Source organism: Grammomys surdaster, unplaced genomic scaffold (assembly GCF_004785775.1).
Source record: "Grammomys surdaster isolate TR1022 unplaced genomic scaffold, NIH_TR_1.0 279, whole genome shotgun sequence".
Classification (NCBI taxonomy): Eukaryota; Metazoa; Chordata; class Mammalia; order Rodentia; family Muridae; genus Grammomys; species Grammomys surdaster.
In genome coordinates, this window is record NW_021604720.1 from 12,321,226 (window position 1) to 12,344,108 (window position 22,883).

General features: G+C 47.4%; 1 protein-coding gene and 1 long non-coding RNA gene across 5 annotated transcripts in view; one reads left to right on the forward strand and one right to left on the reverse strand.

Annotated features, from left to right (window-relative positions):
• Slc24a4 (solute carrier family 24 member 4) overlaps positions 1–22,883 on the forward strand; it is a 144,343-nt gene that overhangs the window by 5,582 nt on the left and 115,878 nt on the right. The window lies entirely within an intron of this gene.
• Positions 1,544–22,283, reverse strand: LOC114629296. 2 transcript variants are annotated; one of them, XR_003712627.1, is made up of 4 exons: positions 22,180–22,283; positions 9,097–9,229; positions 4,123–4,251; positions 1,544–3,784 (listed from the first exon to the last, which is right to left on the reverse strand). It is a non-coding gene; the product is annotated as an uncharacterized LOC114629296 (long non-coding RNA). The 2 variants fall into 2 exon arrangements; XR_003712626.1 differs by lacking the exons at positions 9,097–9,229; positions 22,180–22,283 and having other exon boundaries at positions 4,123–5,642.

The following is a 22,883-nucleotide window of genomic DNA, read 5'->3' on the forward strand; positions in this document are numbered from 1 at the left end:
TCTCTCTCTCTCTCTCTCTCTCTCTCTCTTTTTCTCAAACTGTGGAATCCAAGCAGGTTACAAGAGGCAGCCTCTACCATTAAGTAGCTTACAGTCAAGTAGAGCGGACAAGAATCTTGACCCAGAAAAGCCATATAACAATGAAGAATCACAGAGACTTGCAGTCGGTTCTGTAGGAGACACTTCCTTTCTGGTGTATACTGGAGAAGGGGCTGACCTGCTGGAGTCCTGTGAGGTCGTGGATGCGGTTGGCCTTTGTCTCAATGACAGAAACCATCCCAACTGAGTTTAGCAAACATGGAAAGTGATTAGCTTGGAAACTGGAAGACTGGGCTCGGAGGTTGAAAGGTGTCTGTAACTCAGCTTTGTCCAGTCTCTAGGACTCAGTTGTGCTCTAGCATGGGACGATGGTCACCAAAAGGCCACTCTTTCTTATGTGAATTGATGTTTTGCCTACAAGTGTGTCTGTGTGAGGATATCGGTTCCCCTGCAACTGGAGTTACAGATGGTTATGAGCTGCCATGTGGTTGCTGGGAATTGTACCCAGGTCCTTTGGAAGAGCAGCCAGAGCTCTTAACCACTGAGCCATCTCTGCGGCCCCAAAAAACTACTCTTATGTCCTTGCAGGCTCTGATTGTAGCAAAGAATATATCCACCTGTTAGTCAGTGTGCACCTGGGAGTGAGCATGCACCTGGTGGTCAGTGTGCACCTGGTGGTCAGTGTGCACCTGGAGGTCAGTGTGCACCTGGAGGTCAGTGTGCACCTGGTGGTCAGTGTGCACCTGGAGGTCAGTGTGCACCTGGAGGTCAGTGTGCACCTGGAGGTCAGTGTGCACCTGGGAGTCAGTGTGCACCTGGGAGTCAGTGTGCACCTGGGAGTGAGCATGCACCTGGGAGTCAGTGTGTACCTGGTGGTCAGTGTGCACCTGGAGGTCAGTGTGCATCTGGGAGTCAGTGTGCACCTGGGAGTCAGTGTGGCTGGGCACCTAAGGGTTAGTGTTGCTAGAAATGTAAAAATCTGTGTGGCCCAACATCTGGGTGTAAGTGTGGCTGACACCTGTTGATCACCTGTTGGGCACCTGGGGAGCAGATAGATGTTCACTCAAAGCTTTCATCCTGGGCTACTGCTATGATAATGGCGGACTGGGACTTCAGGTTAGCAGTTCAGGTATGTGGCAGAGACTATGCCTAAGAGGTGTTTGCAAGAGGAAGTCAGAGTTGCTGCTACCAAGGCTGGGGCCCAGAGTACGTAGTAGGCCATCATGACAACCCTACTAGGGATATAGTTTCGTTCTCTCTCCTACTAGAACAGAATCTGCATCCTAACAAGGTCCCCAGTGAGTTCAGTGTACACCAAATACCAGTGAGCTCTGCCCTAGAGTGTTGCTGGACACTTGCAGGTAGGTGGTTGATCAGTATTTGAATGCTAGGCTGGAGGTGTAGAGTATTTGCCAATCATGTACAAGGCTCTGCCTTTAATTACACCAGCACTGCAAAATCACTTGCGGATGTTTAATAAAAGTTAAGACTTGATTTAACGTAGTAATTTTCCAAAGTATTTGTTTATTTATCATACACATAGGGAAATAAAAATAATTACTTAATTTTGGTCAATGATGTCAATAGAAAATTTATAATTTTCCCTGAGAGACTTGAAAGCATGATCTAGACTCAAGGACTTAGATATTTCTTTTCATAGTTTAGACCAGTGGTTCTCAATCTTCCTGGGACCCTCTAATACAGTTCCTCATGTTGTGGTGACCCCCAACCAAAAGATTGTCTGTTGATACTTCAAAACTGTAATTTTACTACTGTTATGAATTGTAATGTAAACATCTGTGTTTTCCTTTGGCCTTAGGTGACCCTTTGAAAGGTCATTTGGGTTGTGGCTCATAGGTTGAGATACCCTGGCCTATGTAGTGCAAGCAACACAGAAGTCAGCAGGTGGGTGTGGCCCAAACCTGTGCCACGGTAATGAATGGCAGGGACCTTGAGTCTGTCACTGACTGCTATAACAAAATACCCCAGGCTAGGTGGCTAAAAAGATGCTTTCTCACAGATCTGTGTGTGTCCGTGGGAGGAAGCCTGAGAGGACCAGGCTGAAGATGAAAGGTCTTGTACCATTTCAGGGGAGCAAAGCAAACTGATGCAGGTTTTGGATGGAGGATACTTTGTGATCCACTTGCTTTAGTGACTCTGCCCTCTGGAAAGTTAAAGATGGAGTTACTGATTTTTCTGGTGTCTTAGTGAGGACTGTCTGGCTTAGAGAGAGAGATGCCTTTGTGTGATATGTTCCTATGAAACTGAGAAAATGATTAAGCTTCCTTCTGTTTCCCTTCCTCCTCTTTTTCCTCCTCCTCCCCCTCCTTCTTCTTATAAGGGCACTACTCCATTATAGGAACCCCACCACCCTAGTCTCCTTTAACCCTAGTCCCCTTCACATACACTCAAAGGCCTCTGAATGCTCTCATATAGAGGGCTGTGGCTTGAACATAAGGATTGAGACCATGGAGTCCATTCAGGCCACAGAGGGAACCAACAAGTTTCCAGGCCGCTCTTGGTGGTAGCACCTGGAGTGTTTAAGGATGGTTCTTCTCAAGCCTGGCCTGCAAGAAGAGACACTTCCTGGGGAATGCAGATGCCAAGGCCTGACCTGGAAATCAGGATCAGTGACGGGAACATTGCATGGGCAACTTTTAAGGCTTCTGACCATCATGACCTCTCTGTCCTTCTCTCTCATGGGTGTCTGCTCATTAGTGCAGCATCCTAAAGGTTGTCCCTGTCCAGCCAGTCGTTAAGTAGACACCCAAACCAGTGCCTGTCATAGTGTCTTGTTCCAGCCCCTCACAAGTGTCCACTCTTCTGCCCATAGTCCTATTGCTCACTGCTCTGGAGCATATACAGTCAGTGAAAGCCTAGCTTGCTGTCTGAAGCCAGTGTGCATTTCAGCTTTCCCATCTGCAGCACAGGATGCAGGGGTGATAACTACATCTGGTTCACAGGCTTACTGGGATTATACACACTACCCGCATCAGCCCTTAACGTGCCGTTTTGGCATGGGAGACATCCTCTACCCTGTATGATAGGACAGTTACACACTTGGGTCTTCACCCGCTGTCTCTGGTCATGAGACAGAGCTGGGGCATTACAAGCACTGGGCAGCCATTTGTCCATGGAGCTGGGTGAGTATGAGCTGACCACGTCCCTTACCAAGCATTTGCTCTTGTCTCGTGGCAGCAAACATTTCTGACTTTGCTATACCTTATCTTTGAGGATTTAGAATTCTGCAGTTTATCTTGGAACAGTTTTACATTGAAAAATGTTTACTTCCTACTTTGGTTTGGGTGTTTGTTTGTTTGTTTTTGTTTTAAACTGTGCCTAGCAAGGCTTCTCCTGTCCTTATCCCCCACCCAACCCCTCATTTGAGTTTGAGTGAGTGCCTCTTTTTCCGGCTCTGTCATCCTGTAGTTTTCTGGCATCCAGCATCTTTAAAAAGTAGGTGAAGGAGAGAGGAGGTGGGTTTGTTGTTACTGCTGGGGGGTTTCAGCCCTCCTGTGGAGTTTGCTTGGTTATGTTGAGGTTCCCTCTTTGTGGGTGAGCATTCTGAAGTGCCTGGTGGCTGAGTGTCCTTGAGAAGAAGGCTGGGAGGACCAGGCTGAAGATGAAGGGCCTTGTAGAATTTCAGGGGAGTAGAGCAAACTGATGCAGGCTTTGGATAGAGGATGCTTTGTGAACCACTTGCTTTTGTGACTCTACCCTTGCTTCTTTTCTGTATGGGGTAGAGCTGGAGGAAAGGGGTAGTGTGAAGGAAAGTACGTGGCAGACCGGGTAAGGATGGGAGGGGCATGCCAACGGGAGCTGGTACACAGCTGGATCAAGCAAAGATGAAGTCATTGGACAGTACCCCAGCAATAAGTCTCATAGATGGCCAGTGCAGGTATCAGAGGTGCAGAAAGCGTGAGAAAGAAAGAGGAGGCAGAAACCAGAACTGCAAAAGGTACATCAGGATTGTGTGGGGACAACCACCAGGTACAGGCTACAGGAGCAGGGCTGTGGTAGAGCCAGCAGCCTGATCACAAGAGGAGGCTGGAGAAGACAGACATTTGTCATCTAGACACCCACCTTTTGCTGCTTGGTGGGTGGGAAAGGGTCATATGGGTCCAAGTCTTTGGGAGGCAGAAGCCTTGATTCTAATGTCAGCAGCACCAAGACTCTGCCTGCTGGCATTTGGGCTTTTTCTGCCTCTCTTACCTGTGAACAAAAAGAGGTCATGCTGGCTAGTTAAGAAGATTTCCAGGAGCTAACAAAGGCTTGTGTCTGCGCATCTTGGAGGCAGTCATTCGTATGGTGAAAGCAGGCCTAGTGGTTGAGTCCCAGTTAACTTCATACTGGTGATGTGACCTTGAACAAGTTATGTAATCTTTAAGTTTCAAGTTTTCCCTTTTGTAATGAGGATGACAGAAGTTTCTACCCACTAGACTGTCATGAGACTTAAGCCACTTGACAGGTGGAATTTTTAAGTGGTACCTGGCACATGCTAGTGCTGCCCTGGCGCGTCATGTGTTGGGCACATTCTGAGTACACTCTGTATCTCTTCTTCTAAGGACTCTTTACAAAGGGGCTATTAATGCTCTTGTTCTCCAGATGAGAAGACCAAAGCCACCCAGAGAACAAAAAAGCGGGGGGGGGGATATACTCAATATACTCAATAATTATTTTTCTAGAGAAGTTTTAGGTTTATAGAAAAAATTTGAACAAACAACAACAAAAATGTAGACAGCCACTTACCTGGTCCTAGCCTCCAGCAGTGCACACCCAGCTATTCACGCCTAGCTTTACAATGTTACATTTGCACACATGAACTAATACTTATACAATGTTATTAATCAAAGTCTCAGTCGACTTCAGCACTCACTTCCTCCTCCCTTGGGGGTTCTGAGAGATGTGTGTCCGCCATTACTGATTCATACTAACTGATTTGGCTGCCGTAGAAGTCCCTCCTGGAACCAGCTTATGAAAATGTGGTCTAGGGATGTGGCTAAGTGGGTAGAGTATTTTCCTAGCATGCCTGAGGTTCTGGGTTCCCTCCCCAGCACTGCACAAAACTGAGTGAGGTGGTACATGCCTGGATCTCAGCGCTCAGGAGGAGGGGGCAGGAGGAGCAGCAGTTCAAGGTCATGTTTGGTTCTTTAGTCCATTCAAAGCTAGCCTGGGCTAAATAGAACCTTAAAAACAAAGTGGGCTTGGGGGGTGGAGTCTGGAGAGATGGCTCAGCAGTTAAGAGCACTGACCGTTCTTCCAGAGGTCTCGAGTTCAATTCCCAGCAACCACATCTATCTGTAACGGACTCCAATGGCCTCTTCTGGTGTGTCTGAGAACAGCTACACTGTACTCATACATAAAATAAATAAATAAATCTTTGTAAAAAAGGAGTAGGGGAGGAGGGTGTTAAGCCTATATTCTGATCCATACTTATGATAAATAGGGATAGAAAAGACAAAATAGGAAAGTGAGTCCATTCCTGCTAGATGCGCCTCTGAGGAACTAGGTGTGCGGATCCCTGGCAGCAGCAAACATCAAATCGCTTCTTGGTATGTTTCTAATACTGATTTGTTTGCCGTCAAAAAGCAGTCTTCCGGTTATCCAGACGATTGCGGCTATCTGTGATCAAACCTTGTTCCCCGCTGGGCCATCTGCAGCCCTCTGACAGGCAGATCCTACGTTCTTGACTCCACTGTCAGACCTCCTGCAATCCAGAGCGCCGCGCCCACTCGGCTCCCTGCTCCACTCTGAGAAGTGTTCCTGCCTAGGTTAAAAATGGAAACGATCAAGCACTGCTATGTGCTGCTTCGGGTAGGAGCAATCTCGCCGTGCGATTCCACACGGGAGTCACAGACGTTAAGATGGGGATTTTGTGTCTGATGTGACCCATTATTAGGGAAGTACTGGAACATAGCATTTCACTTTAACAAACAAACAAACAAACAAAAAAAGACAAATAACCATGCTGGATTTGTTCAGTGTTTCTCTTGGGAAAGTTGGGGATATCCTGCTAGGGAAAGGAATGGAGGTATTCCACTAGGTGGCTGAGAAGGAAGGAACGGGAGCCCTCCCTTGGCAGACGGGACTCTGTCCTGTTGGGTTATGGTCCCATAGCTTCCTTTGATACTTCAGTAAATACACAGCCCTGGCCCTGTACTTAAAGCAACTGCAACACAACACTCATTTCTAGATGTCCATCTGCCTGCTTGGCTCTGTGCAAAGCTTTGAGCCCAAGGGACCCAATCCTTGCTGCTAAGGGGGTAGAGACTTGAAGGAAGGAGTCTTCCCTCAAAGGGACAGGACAGCATGGAAGGACAGCTAAGCAGATGCTTTTGAAAGTCACGGCCTCGTGTCCATACCTGGAGGAATGCTTACCAGCAAGCAAAGCCTCACTTCATGATTGACCCAGGGGAGAGAGGAAACAAACAGTGGCCAGGAGCGCTGGCACAGTAGCGAGTAATTAGGCTTCAGGGAGTTGTCGAGCAGTTAAGGTGAGGCCAAAGCAAATGACTTTGATTTTAATATTTTGTAGCAAAAAGGAGTAGGGTTTGGGTATGTATGTGCCATGGGGATGAAGTTGCCAGCTGGTTCCCAGCAGCCATGGTAAGTCAGTTAGGAGAAATAGTCATCCCAGTTCATAGTCTATGCTGGACCCATGGATGAGAGCTCATGGCAGGCTGTGAATGAAATGATACAGGCATTTGCCAGTCTTTACCCTTCCGCCTTTCAACTCCGTGAAGGCAGGGACCAGATGCACTTTGCCGTTACTTCTGAGACTAAGGTATAAACTCAGCTTGGAGTATTTGGTAACTGACTGCATAGGCTCCTTCATTCTGGGCACTGGGGAGCTGTGCCCACAGATGTGGCCTCTCTTTCAACTGTCTCATTTAGCCTGTGCATACCATGGGGTAGAGTGTGGACACACATGAAGGGGTTGTTGAGGATTAAGAATATAACTCTAGAGACAAGCCTTCTGGTCTCTAAGCTCCTAGTTCTGAGACCTTGAACTCTAGTTATCTTCTAGCCTGAGGGAAGGGGCAAGGTTGGGTCTGTGTGTGGATGTATCGCTATAACCTCATGTCTGGAACCATGACTGGTGTTCAGAAAGTGGTACACCACTTGCGCGTGCGTGCGTGCGTGTATGTGTCCCTTCCTTACAAAGCTCTGAGCACCACATGTGTTCAGATGAGAGATGTGTTTGAGTTTAGGTATTATTTTGAGCGCCACACCCCTATCCCAAAGAACAAATACCCTACTCTAGGCTTGCTACAGTTTCTTTGGAAAGCGGAGACTCTGTTATATTTTGCAGGTATGACCACAAGACAATACAGACTGTGCCGTGCAATGGTCCTTAGTAGGTCTGTTCTAAATCTGGGACCTTCTATGGGTCATGTGATCCCTGAGAAATGAAACCAGAGCTCAGAGACCATTTGTTATGCTTTGACACTGACTGCCTAGAGTTTGTAGAGGACACTGGCTATCTGAGCCTTGGTTCCCTGGCTGTGAAATGGGCAGAATGCTGGCACAGGCTATCCCTCAGGCTTCCGTGGCCTCAGTGTGAAGTGTTGTGTAAATGTGATCATGCTCACTTGCTCAGAGTATTAATGCATCTCTCTCAAGACCACCCTCTTCCCTGAGACAGAGAGAGCCAATTATTCGGGCTCTCAGAATCGACCCTTCTATAACTAGGATTTGGTGAAAATGTGCCACCCTGTGTAAGGCAAAGACCCCACTGAGCTTGTGTGTAGCTAGAGTAGAAAGATAAAGATCGTTTGAGCTGCACTTGCAGCCTGTGGGGGTGCAGTATGAGGTTCCATGCAGCCAGCGACAGCTATACAATCCTAAATTTACTTCAAACTTTATGAAGGGCGGTCGTGGTGGTGGCGGCGTGTGGTCTGTGTGTATGTGTGTGTGCATGGTTCTTGAGTGTGAACTTTAGAGACGATAACATCATTCCCAGTGTCGAAAAGTTAGATCCATCTGCTAGACCATCTGTTTGCATGCTCGCCCCAGTGTGTCCACCATGGGTTAATTTCATCCAAACTACAAATGTCTGACTTTCAGTTATGGGCTCCAGTCCAGTGAGAGTTTGGCAGATCCCACACGAGCTGATTCCAGTCAGTAACGTGTGGTTACTGAGGTATCTACATGTATGTAAAATGGCCATGAGGAGGTGGCCCCCTGGGTCATTTCTTTGGAGTAAGAAGTCATCTGTGTGTTGTAATCTAGCTGCAGGACTGTAGACTGAGCCAGCTTCCTAAGGATGGACCCTGCCTCCAGGGAACATCCATTCTAGTTAGGAGGGTAGAAACCTAAGGAACTAACCTGTAATGTGCACAGTGCTACACTCTTGGTGTAGTCCTCAGTATCAGGGCCATAGAGAGCATCACATAAAAGGAGGGACCGGTGGTCAGCAAGGCAGATTTTGAAGGTAAGAGGGCAGGCACTGTTCTAAACACTTGACACACACGCCTTTGTCAATCCTGGTCACTCCTGCTGTAGGGCAGTAGGGTGGTACCCTCTTTTCCATTTTTCCAAAGATATAAGTTAGATACAAGGAGGCTAAATCACTCTTCCGAGATCTCTAGCTCAGAGTTGGATCTGAGCATCCTGATCCTAGCCTCTTAACATTGTGCTTAATATGCTTTCTTTGCCTTGGATTTGACAAAAGAAAGTGAAGTTGGAACGACTCCACGCTATTGTAAGGAGATTTAGGCAAAGATAATAGTCTCCTGTAGGGTGCCATTAAATAGAGCAGACTCTGTTGGGTAGACTTGTCAGCTGTACCACCCGTGACATCTGTGGTCCATAACACCACCACCCTCTGAGATGGAAGCAAAGGAAGTTCCTCCCTCCCTTCCTCCCTTCTTCCCTTCCTCCTTTCCTCCCTCCCTCCCTCCTTCCCTCCCTCATAGACCTCTCTGTGGGAACCCTAATGCACCATTAATTCTTTAATTTGTTTTCATCAGGTGTCTGTCACAGTGGAAAGGGAAACAGTGAAGGTCTTTCCCACACGCACACTGCCTGAGTTTTACCTTATACTACAAAGTGTACCTCTGACAGACATTCCCTGGGCATCTATGTCAGGACGCTGGAGGATGCTGGAAGCATCCTTATCCTCAGGCTGGAAGGTCAAGGTCAGCATATCTTCATTCCCCACAACCCGGAATGGCACATGAAAGGATTGCTGTGGATGGGAAGTTTTAAGAAGATACAGTGGTTAGCTATCCCTTGCTGGAGACGGCTGTTGTCTGGACAGATGGGGTGGTGGGACATTCTTGCTACAGGAAGGCCAGAGAGACCCAAGGGTAAGAGAGATATTTTCAGCGGGCTTAGCTTTGCCTCCCTACCTGTCTTCCCTGTTTTCCTCTTCACTGTGACAAACACCTGATGAAGACAACTGAAAGAATGAAGGGTGTACTGTGGCCCACAGTCTAAGCATGTTGCCCATCATAGTGGGAAATGTGTAGTTTGAGGAGCCTGAGGCAGGTGGTCATATTGCATTTGGCCCCTGAGGCCGGATGGTGACTGGTCTGCTATGCTGCCTCTGAAGTTGGGACTCTGCTTGTCTCCCATCATGGGAGGTTTGAAGGGTAGAAAAGATCACTGTTGCCTCCTACACTGGGCAGATGGGTGGCAGATTCGGGGACAATTGAAGTGTCGGTCTCATGAAGCATCATGGAGAGGGTTGTTCCAACAGTATGCTCCCGATACATGGCATTTCCCAGGTGTGGATATCCAGCTTATTATACTTTAAAAAGACAACATTTATTTTTAAGTGTGGGTTCGTGCACATGAGCACACATACCGTTGGATTCCTGAGGCATCAGGTCTCCTGGAACTAGAGTTATGGGTGTGTGCTGGGAACTGAACTTGGGTCCCTACAGGAATAGTATGTGCTCTTAACTGTGACACCATCTCTCCAGACCCACTTACTATACTTTTTATGCCAGCAGGCTTTACTTCCATAGTTGTCCCCCTAGACCACTGAGGAGGGATGTTTTTTAGAAGCAATGTGAGAAGCCCTTAAAATCACAAAGAAAATTATGAAATCTAAGCATAACAATGAAGGACCTGTGGCCCTCGCTGTGAGGACCTTGCCTGTCAGGGTTCTCATCTTCCCGTCTTCTGCCTCATCCCACTGTACTGCTAAATCTTTTAGAGAGGAGCTGGTATGCCTCCTGTAGGAGGAGCCATCACAAGAGTGTGTTTTGGGGAAAGGTGGCTGCAATCAAGCCTCATTTGTGGGGCCTGGTAGCCATGTGTCTGAACTTATTTGGAGGTGAACTGCTGAGGAGAGGATTCCCTGACTCCTTACTGAAATGTCTTCATGGGCATCACCACCTCAAAATGCCTTCATCTAACGGAAGCCTGGTTCTAGAAAGGAGTAGAAGTTCCCCAGAAGTTCACAGGTGTGTTGATAAAGACGATTAGTTGAGAAGATGGAATGATTTATGAGCAAGATTAGCGAGGCTAATCGGCTCTGACTGAGGCCCATGAAGGAAGACTGTGAGAACGGGCTCCTAGCCCTGCCTTACAACAATTCACTTGGCTTCAGGGTGAGGAGGACCTAGTGAATCTTTAGGCCTAGGAGAAGCAGAACCAAGGGTCAGCTTCCTCTGCTAAAAATTGCTTCTGGAACAAAAGGCTGGCTTCTCAGTGAGCTTCCCTAGAAAACCACAGGGAAACCCATCACCTGGGATGCTTTGATTAGCTAGGGAAGGGCATGGGGCCTTATTGGGGGGGGGGGAGGGAACCAATAGGGTAGGCTAGCTGCAGATCTGTATCTTTTCACTCTGTAATTCGGGGTGATTCCTCTATGGGCCCAGGAGTGGGTAGATTCTGCAAAGAATTGCTTTGAAACTCTTTGATCATCTGAACCTTGCCTATGTGTTCCTTAGCTGGCAAAGAGTCCAGTTTGCTGTATTGTGACAAGAAGCTAAATTACGTGTAGGCTTTGGCTGGCCCGTATCATTAGGAAGAAGCAAGGGGGTGGAGATCAACAGGTTCTTCATTTGCAGGCCTCACACTGGGAAAGATATTGTTGTGGTCTCCATCTGGCTCACCATGCATCAATAACTACAGGGTCAGGAGAGAAGATGGCCGGGGCGGAGTGGGATATGTGTGTGTGTGTGTGTGTGTGTGTGTCGTGGAAAAGGGAGGCAGAGGAAGGCAGTGTGTCCCACTAATGGACATGCTCACCTGGCCCCTTGCTAAAATGCAGATGCAGGATGTCTGTACCTCTGCCCAGTTCCCAGGTACCCCAAGGCTGCCCGTTAGGAGGTCAGTCTTACTTTGGATAGTGGCAGTGTAGTCTGTCTGCTCTGGGTTTGTGTTCCTGGTCTGTCAGTCATCTGTGTATCCTTGAGCAAGTTGCTTGGCCTCCTTGAACTTCTGCTTCTCCCTCAGTGGTCCTCAGGGTTTGCCTGGCATGAGTCCTGGCAGCTTCTGCCTCCTGTCTGCTGAGCTCTGGGACCCACACTTTGCTGGGGCTCAATGCTAGAAGCTGGTCATGTGGAGCTTACTCTGATACCCCCAAGCTTCTCTGAGGAGCCCTCTTGGTCTACAAGATGATGTCCCCCTGTCTCTATCCCCTCCTTGAGGTACTTTCCATAAGCAAATAGTTTGGGACAAAAACTGTAGAGTCAGCCTTTCTTGGTGAGAGAACCACAGTAATATATTCAAGGTCCTGAGATGTTTCACAGTCTAGAAACCTTTAAACAGTAAAAGTAGACATTCTAATTACATTTTATACATTTTAACTATGTATAAGGGTGGAGTTTAGAGAGTGTGGTACATTCACACTGTGGTATAACCATCTCCACTATCCATGTCTATCGTCTTTTCATCTTTATAACCTGAAGTTCCATGCCCATTAACCACGATCTCCATTTCTCTCCCTAGCCCAGGACAGCTGCCTTCAGACACTCTGGGCCTATTAATGTGACTGCTCTTATCAGTAGGATTATGTAATATTTGCCCTTTGGTGTCTGGCTTCACTTTTGCACCATAATGTCTCCAAAGACCATTTATGCTATAAGAGGTGTCAAAAATCCCTCCTTGTGTGTAAGTGTGTGTGTCAGGGGCAAAGTGTGAGTGTGTGTGTGTGTGTGTGCAGACCAGAGGTCAGCTCTGAAGTTGTTCCTCAAGTGTCAACCCCATTCAGGCCAGAGTCTTTTTTTTTTTTTTTTTTTTTTTTTTTTTGAGACAAGAGTTTCTCACTGACCTGTAACTCTCCAAGTGAATGAGGCTGGCTGAAGAGAGCCCCAGGGGTCTACTCACTTCTGCCTTTCCAGAACCGGGATTACAAGTACTTGCCACAGCATCCAGCTTTTAACATGGGTTCTGGGAACTGAACTCAGGTCCTCGTGCTTGTAAAACAACCACTTTCTGTTCTGAGACGTCTGCCCAGGCCCAGAGATTCCTTCCTTTCTCTGGTTAAATGCTATTTCATTGTATGCACACATTGCATTTTGTTTATTCATCTAAGGCATGGTTAGTTGTTTCTATTTTTTGATGTTTTGAATAATACCACTGTGAATGTGTATATAAAATAGATTTGCATTATACATTTTTATAAACTTATATTAAACAATTTTTTTTTTTTGCCAGGGGAACATAGGTCCTTAGCTGAGATTCTTGGCCCTGACTATGCCATAGAGACATCTGTGAGCTAGATAAAAATACCTATGCTAGGTTCTCCCATGGGCCAACTGGTTCAGACCCTCTATGGTCAGAACCAGGACACAGGTATTTCAATCTCCTAGGTGATGTTCTGAGGGCCCCAGGTTGGGAGATGCTGTCTGACACAATTGCTATCAGACATCTATGAGCAGTTCAAGCTCAGATCAAGACTTGGGAATAACTGAATCCCAGGATGCCCTGTGACTTGTCTCCCGTGTGGGTCCCCCTCATCCAGAGCCTCTGCCTGCCTTGGAGTTCCTGCCACAGTCTATCAGGGGTATAGGGAGGCAAAAATGGAACTAGCAGGATTAAGGGATGGATGGATGCCAACAACAGCCTTGCCTCTGGCTCCCCAAAACCCCCCTCTGCTAAGGAGTCTGGAAGGGTCCTGTCCAGTAGGGGGTACCCAGCCAGGGATGGGTCTGTATCCACATGAAGTCACTAAGCAGATGTACATAACAGGATGCAAGCCAGCACCCACACCAGGATCCATTTCTCTGTCCCCTGTACTGGGACCAGACTCTGTATGGTATGCAGGACTGGCTGCAGCTTCAAAGAGTTGTTTTTTATATGGATGATGAGTTTTTGTTTGTAAGGCTCTGAAAGCCCCAGGGTTCACACCCCTCAACAAGGAAGGTGGTGTCTGCTGTCACTTAGCATTCAGGAGATTGGAGTCTCTGGCCTAGCGTTCTGAACCACACAGCCCATGCTCATGAATGGCACCCCCTCCCTAGAGACAGGGATTTACTTCAGTGCAGTTCAACTCCAGAGCCCCTATTTAGTGGTCTGCCAGCCTGTCTGGCATCACGATGTCTGAGCTCACTTTGGTTAGATGTTTGAGAGTGTGGGGAATAACTTCAGTTATCACTTCTAAGGCAGTCTGCTTTTATTCTAAATGAAGTCTTCTGACTTCATTGCCCTTTAGAGGTGTCTGATGCTGGGGTCTTTTGTAAAGAACCCCCCCCCCCCACACACACACCATTACACAGCAAGTGCTAGATCCTAGCAATGTTTTGCCGCATCCTCTGGGCACTCTGGGGACATCTGTTTCCTGGCTCCCTGAGCACAGTTTGCAGGAGCAGACTGGTGAACCCATGGTAACAGGGCCCACATGTTCCCTTCAGACTTAGTAACCAGTTCTCAGGCAGGCTGCGGAGCCTAGGATGAGAAAACCCCCTTCCAGGACAGTGTCTCTGACCATAGTGTCATGGGACAATGGACTATGGTTATCATTCTTTTTCCATTTGGAGTGAGTGACCGATGTGTTTGGCAAAGACTCCCAGAGCTGGTTTCCTCCACAGTGATGTGTGACATCAGAGGGAGTGACTAAAGAACAACAGCAAAGGTAATCGCTGGTCTTTAACAATAGCCCCCTTCAAAGAATTTTGATGGGGAGAAGAATCAGCCAATACCATACTTGCTGTGCAGGCAGGAAGACCTGGGTTCCACCTCCAGAACCCACATTTTAAAAAGCTAGAAAGACCAGACTTCTTTTAAAAATTTTAAATTGGCTTTTAACTCAAATTTAAATATTAAATTTAAAAATGTAGCTCGGTGGTACTGGATTTGCTTAGTACCCCCAACAACAAAAATTTTAAAAGAATACCAGTTTTGTGGCTTTGTAATGACCTCCGTTTCTAGTGCCTGTGCTGGCAGATCTGGCCACTCCTTCTTTATATATCAGGGTGCTGCATGCATGTCTTCTTACAAACATTTCCTTGTACCAGCCATAAAATTCCATGGGGCGGGGACACTGCATTCTTGATGAGTGTGTGAGTTTGGGATCCTGGGCAGGTGGGCCTGGCTTCCAGGGCTGTGGGGCTGTAGGTAGTAAGGGCTTGTCAGCTAGCACTTGGCTCTGAAGCCCTGAGCCACTGTTCCTGGCCCTGCTTGGCTCACCTTTCCGCTATGTAGGTCTTGTCTAGCATTTCCCATTCTTCTCCCTTCTTGCCTTCTGCTAGATGAGGTCAGGAGGGGATAAGGAGCATCTGAGAGCCCCTAAGAGGCCAGGATGAAATCATTCTTCATGTCTGCCCACTGGGATTTGATGATGGTTCCTCTTCCATCCCTCTACGCACCCTCTTCTGCATTTGGAAAAGCTATTTCTGAGTGAAGGAGTGTTTTGCCTGCAGGCATATCTATGCACCGCACCATGTGTATGCAGTGTCCACAGAGGCCAGAAGAGGGCGTCGATCCCTACAAGTAACACTACAGGTGGCTGTTAGTCACCATCTGGGTTCTGGAAACAGTATCCCGGTCCTCTGGAAGAGTAGCCAGTGCTCCTAACTGCTGAACCACCTCCAGTCCTCTAGAACTTTTAAAAAATAGAATATCTTTTATCTATTATTTGACAATTCCAGACATGTAAATGAGCATCTTAATCGGGTGCACCCCAAATGTCCTCTTCCCACTGCCTCGGGAACCCCATCACACTTTCCCTCACAGTCAGATCTTGAGCTCTGCCTTCTGCCTGCTGGCTGTCAGGGAACTGTAGTGCCTGGTGTCTCTTTTCAGGAGTAGTTGGCAGACAGTAAGGAGCGCCTGCAGACTTATCAGACATTTGTTGTCACTCTGCATAGGCTTGAGTGATGTTTACTTTCAAGAACAGCTAATCCCAGAGGCTGGATTTTCCTAAACAGCTCAGCTTCTCTGGCCTCCTAGGCCAGTCAGCTTCCACTCTCCTTTCTCTTGTCCCACCTCTGGGGCTGAAGTCTGCTCAGGCATCTGCTTATTTATTTGTTATTTACCCAAGAAATCCCAGCACCTCTGATGTAAGTAACAGCTCAGCAAGTACAGATGACTAGAATAAAGCTCACCCCGAGGAACGCTCAGCGAGATGGGGAGGAGAGGTGGATCTGATGTCGTGAACATCGCTCGCGATGTAGCTGTTCAACAGCCCCTCCTCACCACACACATAATCTCTAAATCAAATGGAAGACTGGTTCTCCATAAACTCACTCACTAAATGAGCATTACTTTAAAGCTGTGCGCAGATGGCTCAGGTAAGGAGATAAGCTTCTTGTTCAGGGATCCTACCTCATCGTCTGATAGGAAAGTTAAACCATGAAGCACCATAACTGAAAAAATGTATGGATAGAGTCATGTATATCTGTATATCCAGGGAGCAGAAGAAACCATTCCTCAACTCAAAGGAGCAAGAAAACTTTCCTTATGCTCTCCAGGAGGGATTGGCCTTGAAGGTAATTTTGATACCACAAGGAAAAGAAGTGTAGACCCCAACACCCTGCTGGCTTGTGCTGTCATTTGCATTCACTTACTGCCAACTCTACTTATACAGATAGGGAGGGTCCAATTCAAAGACTGAACCTCAGTCAGAGTGACATAGATGTGGCAGCTGCCTAGGGGTTGATGGCGGTAAGGATGGTTTCTTGAAGGAGACGACTGGCAGGGAGGATACGCTGGCCCAGTGTGCACTCTGGCTGCCCTACCAAGTGTCCTAGCATTGCCTCTATCCAAACTGTGGCCTTTGTTTGTACCAGCAAAGCAAGAAGTCTAGGGAGCCATGCCAGGAGTTGGGTGGACTTCAAGTTCTCACTCTGCTTTGAAATCTCTCAAGGTCCCACTGCTTTTCTCGTTGAGGGGATGGAGGTGTGAGGGGTCGTCTGAGATGAACGGAATGATGGCTGTGAGGGGTGAGCCCTTCAAGTGTACTGTACCCCATTGCAAAATGCAGGTGTCCGTATATAGGGGTCTCATTGACAGCTTCACATCTGTCAGCAGAACACCAATCATTCATTCAGTGGCTCTTCATTTAGAAGCATGGTTAAGAGAGCAGACTGAGCCAGGGATGATGGTACCTCCCCTCCCAAATATGCAAAGAAGTATGGAGTGTGCTGCCTGGTTTTGTTAAAGCATGGCTCTGCCATCTCCCAAACTGGCCTCCAGCAAACCAGTTGCAAACCCTTCTGTGCCTCAGTTTCCTTATGTGTACAATGGGGCTGAGAACTTGAGGGTGATGGCTTTAGTGAGAAGTGTGTGTGTGTGTGTGTGTGTGTGTGTGTGTGTGTGTGTATTATTCAGGAACTCCCTTTACGTGCTCCAGGCACTAGAGAGACAATAGTGAATAAAGCCTTTGCTTTGGGGAGTTAGATTTAGTGCAGGAAAATAGAATAAAATAAATATGCAAACTTTTGCATATTTTTGCAGGGCTGTGGTGAGATGTTTAGGAATGCCTCTTGGATGCTATTGGGACCCAAAGACAGTTGAAAGGACTGTGTTGTTATCTGACAGAGAAGGGGACTTTGTGGACTTTGCGCTTCCTGTGTCTGGTCAAGGGACAGGAATTGTGAAAGCCTTGAAGGGGCCTGTCCTATCCTGTTCCAGGTGTGGCCAGCACAGAGGGAACTCATGTTGATAGTTTCTCTGCCCACTGATAACATTTTAGGTTTCTACATCCACGACACATCTAGGTTTCATAGTGGATGCAGTATTCTAGAAAGTTCTACAGCAGGCTGTGAAGGTTCCTACCTGTGACCCTAGCTAGCACTTGGGAGCCTGGGGGCACAAGAGGACAATCATGAGTTCGAAGCCAGCTTGGGTTACCATTAAGACTCTGTCTCCAAAACAAAGTGGAACACAACCCATGAATCAGTGCTAGCCCTGGGAAAGGGTGACTGAGGGCAGGATGGGTACATCTCCCAGATGACGCATCAGGATAAAAGCTGAGCTCAGGAGAGAGGGGTGGCTCACTAATGAAACCATCATCTTAAAAATGGAAAGGGTCTGTCTTCCAGCTGTGATTTGAAACCACAGTGGTTGCTTGTGGTGGTGATGTCTCCAGTGAAAGGAGACAATGATCCTGGTGGTCATGAGCTGGTATCTCAGGCTGTGGTTCTCTGTGGTGGCTGATCCATCGTTACCTGAGAGCTTTGGAAAGCCCCTAGTTCTTAGACCCATCATAATCCTGGGCAAGGAGCAGTCTGAGTGGGCGGTAAACTTCTCCCTTGGCCAGAACATGTAGCCATGGTTAGGAACCACTGAGCTGGGCTGGGTTGGGGTGTAACCACCCTTGTTCTAGAAGATTCTGGAGGGGCAGGTTCAGGATCACCTCCACTGAGATGAAGACCGTGGTAAAGAATGGTCTTCCAAATCAAGGTTGCCTAGGCTAGCTCCTCTGGATCCTGCTTCTCGTGTACTTCATTCATGCAGCTGTGCAGACCTTGCAGACATTTCTAGTTTTGTAATCCCCTGAAACAAGTGTCATAAACAATGGCAATGCTTTAGGAAGAGATCCACTCGTAGTGAGAAGGCAAGGGCACACTAATCCGGGGACCCATTATCAGCCTTCATTTATTTATCCCAGGGAGTTAATGGTAACTCCCAGTCAGGGTGCTATAGGGTACTGATGTGATACATTGTGTGTGTGTGTGTGGGGGGGGGTCCAGATGTGAGTGTATATACATATGTGCATGTGTATGTGCACAAGTGCTCACACCTGTGTGTCCATGAGCAAGAACAGAGGAGAGCAGTGTATGACGTGTTCCCTCACTCCCTACCCACCTTACTCCTATGGGACAGGGTTTCTCACTCAACCTGCAGTGATGTTGGTAGGCAGTGGGTCCTAGTGATCTTCTTGTCTCTGTCCCCTCCCCCACCACAGCACTGGGGTTGACAACATGGCCTCATGGTCATGTCTGGCATTTGATGTGAGTACTAAGAATTTGAACTTTGGTTCATATATTTGTACAGCAAGCAATCTTATCCACTGAGCCGTATCTCTGGCCCCAATCTTATAATATTGAGACAAAAATCTCTCGCTGGGACTTAGAGCTTCTTGATCAGGCCTGTCTGAGCATGACTTCTCCACGCTGTGACTTGGCCTTTGACCTTTTTTTATTCTGCTGTCAAACTGTTTGGAGATATTTGGATTACAAAAATACTTTTAGGGCTGCAGAGACAGCTTAATCAATAACATGCTTACAGAGCAAGCAGAAGGACCTGAAATTGGGCCCTAGAACCCAAGAGTAGGGCGCTCACAGATCCCGAGGCTTGCTGGCCTGTCAATCTAGCCTGATTTGTGAGTTCCAGATCAGTGAGAGAGCCTGTCTCAAAGTACAAGTTCATGGTGCCTGGGGACTTTCAGACGCTTGTGCATGTGAAACACACACACAGGCACACACGCTTTTGAAGAATTATGCCTTGTGTCTAGCTATCTCATCAGCAGAGTGGTTCTTCTTATTTTAAAAAGAACAGATGAAGCACTGGGACTGCTTGTACATCCCTGCCGTCCCCAGATGAGCATGTAAGGCTAAGAATCTACTCTTCAGGAAGAGCCCCCATCTCCTTATTCATCAGATGCCAATGGAAGCTGAGGTACAGAGTCACATGTGGATTCATGAAAGTGAGTTAAGCTCTGAGCAAGTGACCTGGTTCTGGAACACTGACTTGATAATATTTTTATATTGAAGTTTGCTCTAAATCAGGGGTCACTCAACTCTCTCTGTAAAGAGAGCATAGACTGTGCAGTCTGCAGCAGCCATTCAACTTGGCTATTCTAGAGTGAATCTGTAAATGAATGGGTTACAATAAAGCTTTATTAACACCAGGCTGAGGTCACAAAGTTAATTGGCAGTTCTCAGTTTCTACAGCCTGGGGCTCCTTCTCCAGCTCCATGCTACTCACCATCAGAAACAGAACTAGCCACTGACTGCTTCAGGGTTGACCATTGCTTCCTTCTGTGGGTCCACTTTCTCTCTGACATTCAGACTAAGTAAAGGCTTTATACATGCCCTTGTATACATGCCTGTGTCAAGGAGGAGTGGTCCACGCTGCTGGGCACTCCCAAGTATGAAGGATGCTCTAGGCACTGTATCCTTGGATTTCCAAGTACTGACTGCTCACAAAAACCCTGTCTGAGCTTCACTCTCTATTTTGCTCTCACCCAGGATGGTTTCTCCAAGTTTTATTTAAGAGTTGTTTTGGCGAAGGCTTTCTGGAGCCTGAGACCCTGAGATGTAGAGTCTGATGCTTAGAAATGCCAGGCATTGCTTGCAGTGAGTGATTTGTGGGAGTGGAGGAGAACTCAGGATAGAAGGCAGACTATGCCAAGGGTGGGTTATGACCTAGTTACAAGGGAAAAGGCCCATTCATGGTGACAGCTCAGGGAAGCCCATCAAATGGACCATCCCAGAGCCTTTCTTCCAGGTAGGAAGGCTGGCGTGAGGCTGGCTTGCTACGTCCTGACAACTCACCCAGGTTTCCACTATCTAAGGAAAGCAGCTGGCAGGCATTTCCTCAGAACAGAGTGCATTTTCCTTTTCAGTCTCTTTAGGCTGAACTTTTCAAATTGAGCTAATTGCAGATTCACACACAACTGGAAAAAAAAATACTTCCATTTTCTTGTCTTTCTTACTTCCATTCCCCAGTGGCAGAATTTCTAAAAACTCTAACACACGACCGCAGTCAAGGAGCTGACGTAGCATAGCCAAGACACAGAGCTCATCCGTTATCCCAAGAAGGACTGATGAGTCATAATCTCACTATGTATCCACTGGCTGGCCTGCAACATGCTCTGTAGACCAGGATAGCCTAGAACCCACAAAGATCTGCCTGCCTGTGTCTAGGAGTAAAGGCATGTGCTACCACATCCGGTGTGAATGTAAGCTTGTGTTGAAATTTTGGGGACCTAATGGCCAGAGGTGACTAGAACATGTTAATGACTCCCATTTTCAAATGTTGCCTGTAGCTAAGATAAGAGCCTTGTTGCCGGCACTAGCATCCAAGAGCTTTACAAACCAGCATCTCCCTAAATGGAAACTCTTGTGGGTTTGAGGATGAGCCACTCAATGGGTCCCACAGGGAAGATCTTTGCCTTTTCACCTGGCAGACACTGGACAAGAGGAACCTAGGGGCTGACCACAGACATTATCTTCCCTGCAAAGCAAAGATCGTTATGGAAACTTGCCATGGTGAGCAGAATGAATGTGCTCATGCTGACTGCAGGCAGATGGATGTATGGAACCTGCTAACATCCCATCCTACACAGTCAATATAGAACAATGGCTACTGCTGACTAACCTGTGCCATCAATAACACAGGTAGATTGGGGGTGGCGGGGGGGGGGGGGCAAGTTCCTAAGAGCCGGAGTCAGGACCAGCTGCTTCCCAGAACCCTGGCTACGAGGTTATAGAGAGAAAGTGTGTTGCAGGGGCTGGCGAGATGGCTCAGTGAGTAAATCACTTGCTGAGAAAACAAGAGAACCTAAGCTCTACCTCCAGAACCCATGTAAAAACAGCTGGACATAGTGGTGCACAGCTGTCATCCCAGCACTGGGAAGATGGAGTTAGCCGGCCCACCTAGCCTAATTGGTGAGTCCTGAGCTAGTAAGTGACCTGTCTCAAAAAAAAAAAAAAACACTGGAATCTGACCTCTGGCTTCCACAGGCATGCACACACGCGTGCACGTACACACTCACGCTCGCACGTGTGTGCACGCGCGTGGACACACACACACACACACACACACAGAGACAGAGACGGGGGGATGAAAATATGCCTCACACAGATGTCTGATCTTCAGTAAGTCAGATGGAATCTCAGCACCCCACCTATACTTTCAGGTACTCTGACTAAAACCTGTAAGAGAGAGACTCAAGAGCATTCGGTCATACCCCTCAATCCTGAGCAGCAATCATACACATGCTTGGATATGTGGCTAACCCACAGTCAGGTTCACTGTACCATGGCTGGAACTCAGAACCATTTGGAGATCAGGTTTTGGGTACCATGCTAAGAACCCAGGATGCAGGTGTCTATCCTAAGTGAAGATGGTCTCTAAATTCCCTCAGCTTATCCATCCATCTATTCATCCATCTCAAGTGACATTGAAGGCATCCAGGCGTGTCCATTTCTAGCCCCCACTATGCTAACGGATGTCCTAAGTTACCAGCAAAACCACCTGATTCTTCAAATTAGCAGAGCAGCTGATGTTCGTGAGGAAGAAGTAGGTCTGTGGAGTTTGGCCAGTCACATTGGCTTACTCAGAAAGAACCAAATGTTTGGGCCCCCACCCTCAGGGTGGTGGTATTTGGAAGTGGAGAGTCTGAAAAGTAGATCACGAGCATGGAACCACCATAAATGAAATGTGTGTAGGGGGTCATTCTATTTTGTTTTCTTGGTTGGGCGGGTTACTGTTGCATTAGGTTTTTGGTTTCTGAGAACAAACTTAAAGTTGTAAGATAGGGAGAGGGAGAGGATCTAGAAAGACTTGAGGGAGAAGAAAGCATCAAAAATATATTTACATTTAAAATTGTTTTAAATAATAAAAAGTATAACAAAAAATTTTTTTTTCCTGGACCTTGGAATACTTTGGATTTCAGACTCACCCATCTGGGAATGCTCACCTGAAAAAGTCTACATAGACTTTCCAAAGTCCAGAAACATCCAAAATCTAGATCCCTTCTGTCCCCAGTCACACTGGAGAAGGCAGACTCACCTGAGAGTGAATGGAGTATGAGGTATATCATAACCCAGGAGTTTCCTGCTGCGGTGAGAAGCTTGATCCTGGTGTTGTTTATCGTGTTCCTTCTCCAACTTCAGAAGGCCAGCCCTGATCATAAATAAAACGGAGTCAGCCTTCCCTTCCCCTCTTCCCACCTAGATTCTGCTGTGCTATGGGCTGTGGTCATTCCTGCTTCCCTAGGGATCCACATACATTTACACTGATGCTGCCGCCCAGAAGAGGGCAGAACCAGTGAGAAATGAGTAGCCCAGAAACAGCAATCCCTGGCCCAGAGGGGACCAGGATGTGTTGTTTTAACAGATAGTATTACATGGTCCTGAATTAAGTTCCCATTGGTTGGCTGTCCCGGGCCTGCGGGACTCGGTTATTCGTGGGGGCGAGGGGAACCAAAACCTGGAAGAGAAACGGGCGAGAGAAAGGAAGGACCCAAGCAAACGGTTGCTTGTCAAGAGCCGTGTATTTTAAAAAAGGCAAGCTTTTTATAACAAGCTCGGGTTAGGGGAGGGGGAAGGCAGGTGGGGTCATGGAAAGGTACAGCTTCTTCTTGGCCTGTGCCCTAGAACATTTTGTGGTTAGGGGCTTTTCTCAGAAGTAGCTATCTCTTTGTGCATCAGCTTTCAGCAGGATGAGGCATAGTCAAGGTATTCAACTGAACAGGATGTAGGTGGGTGACAAGG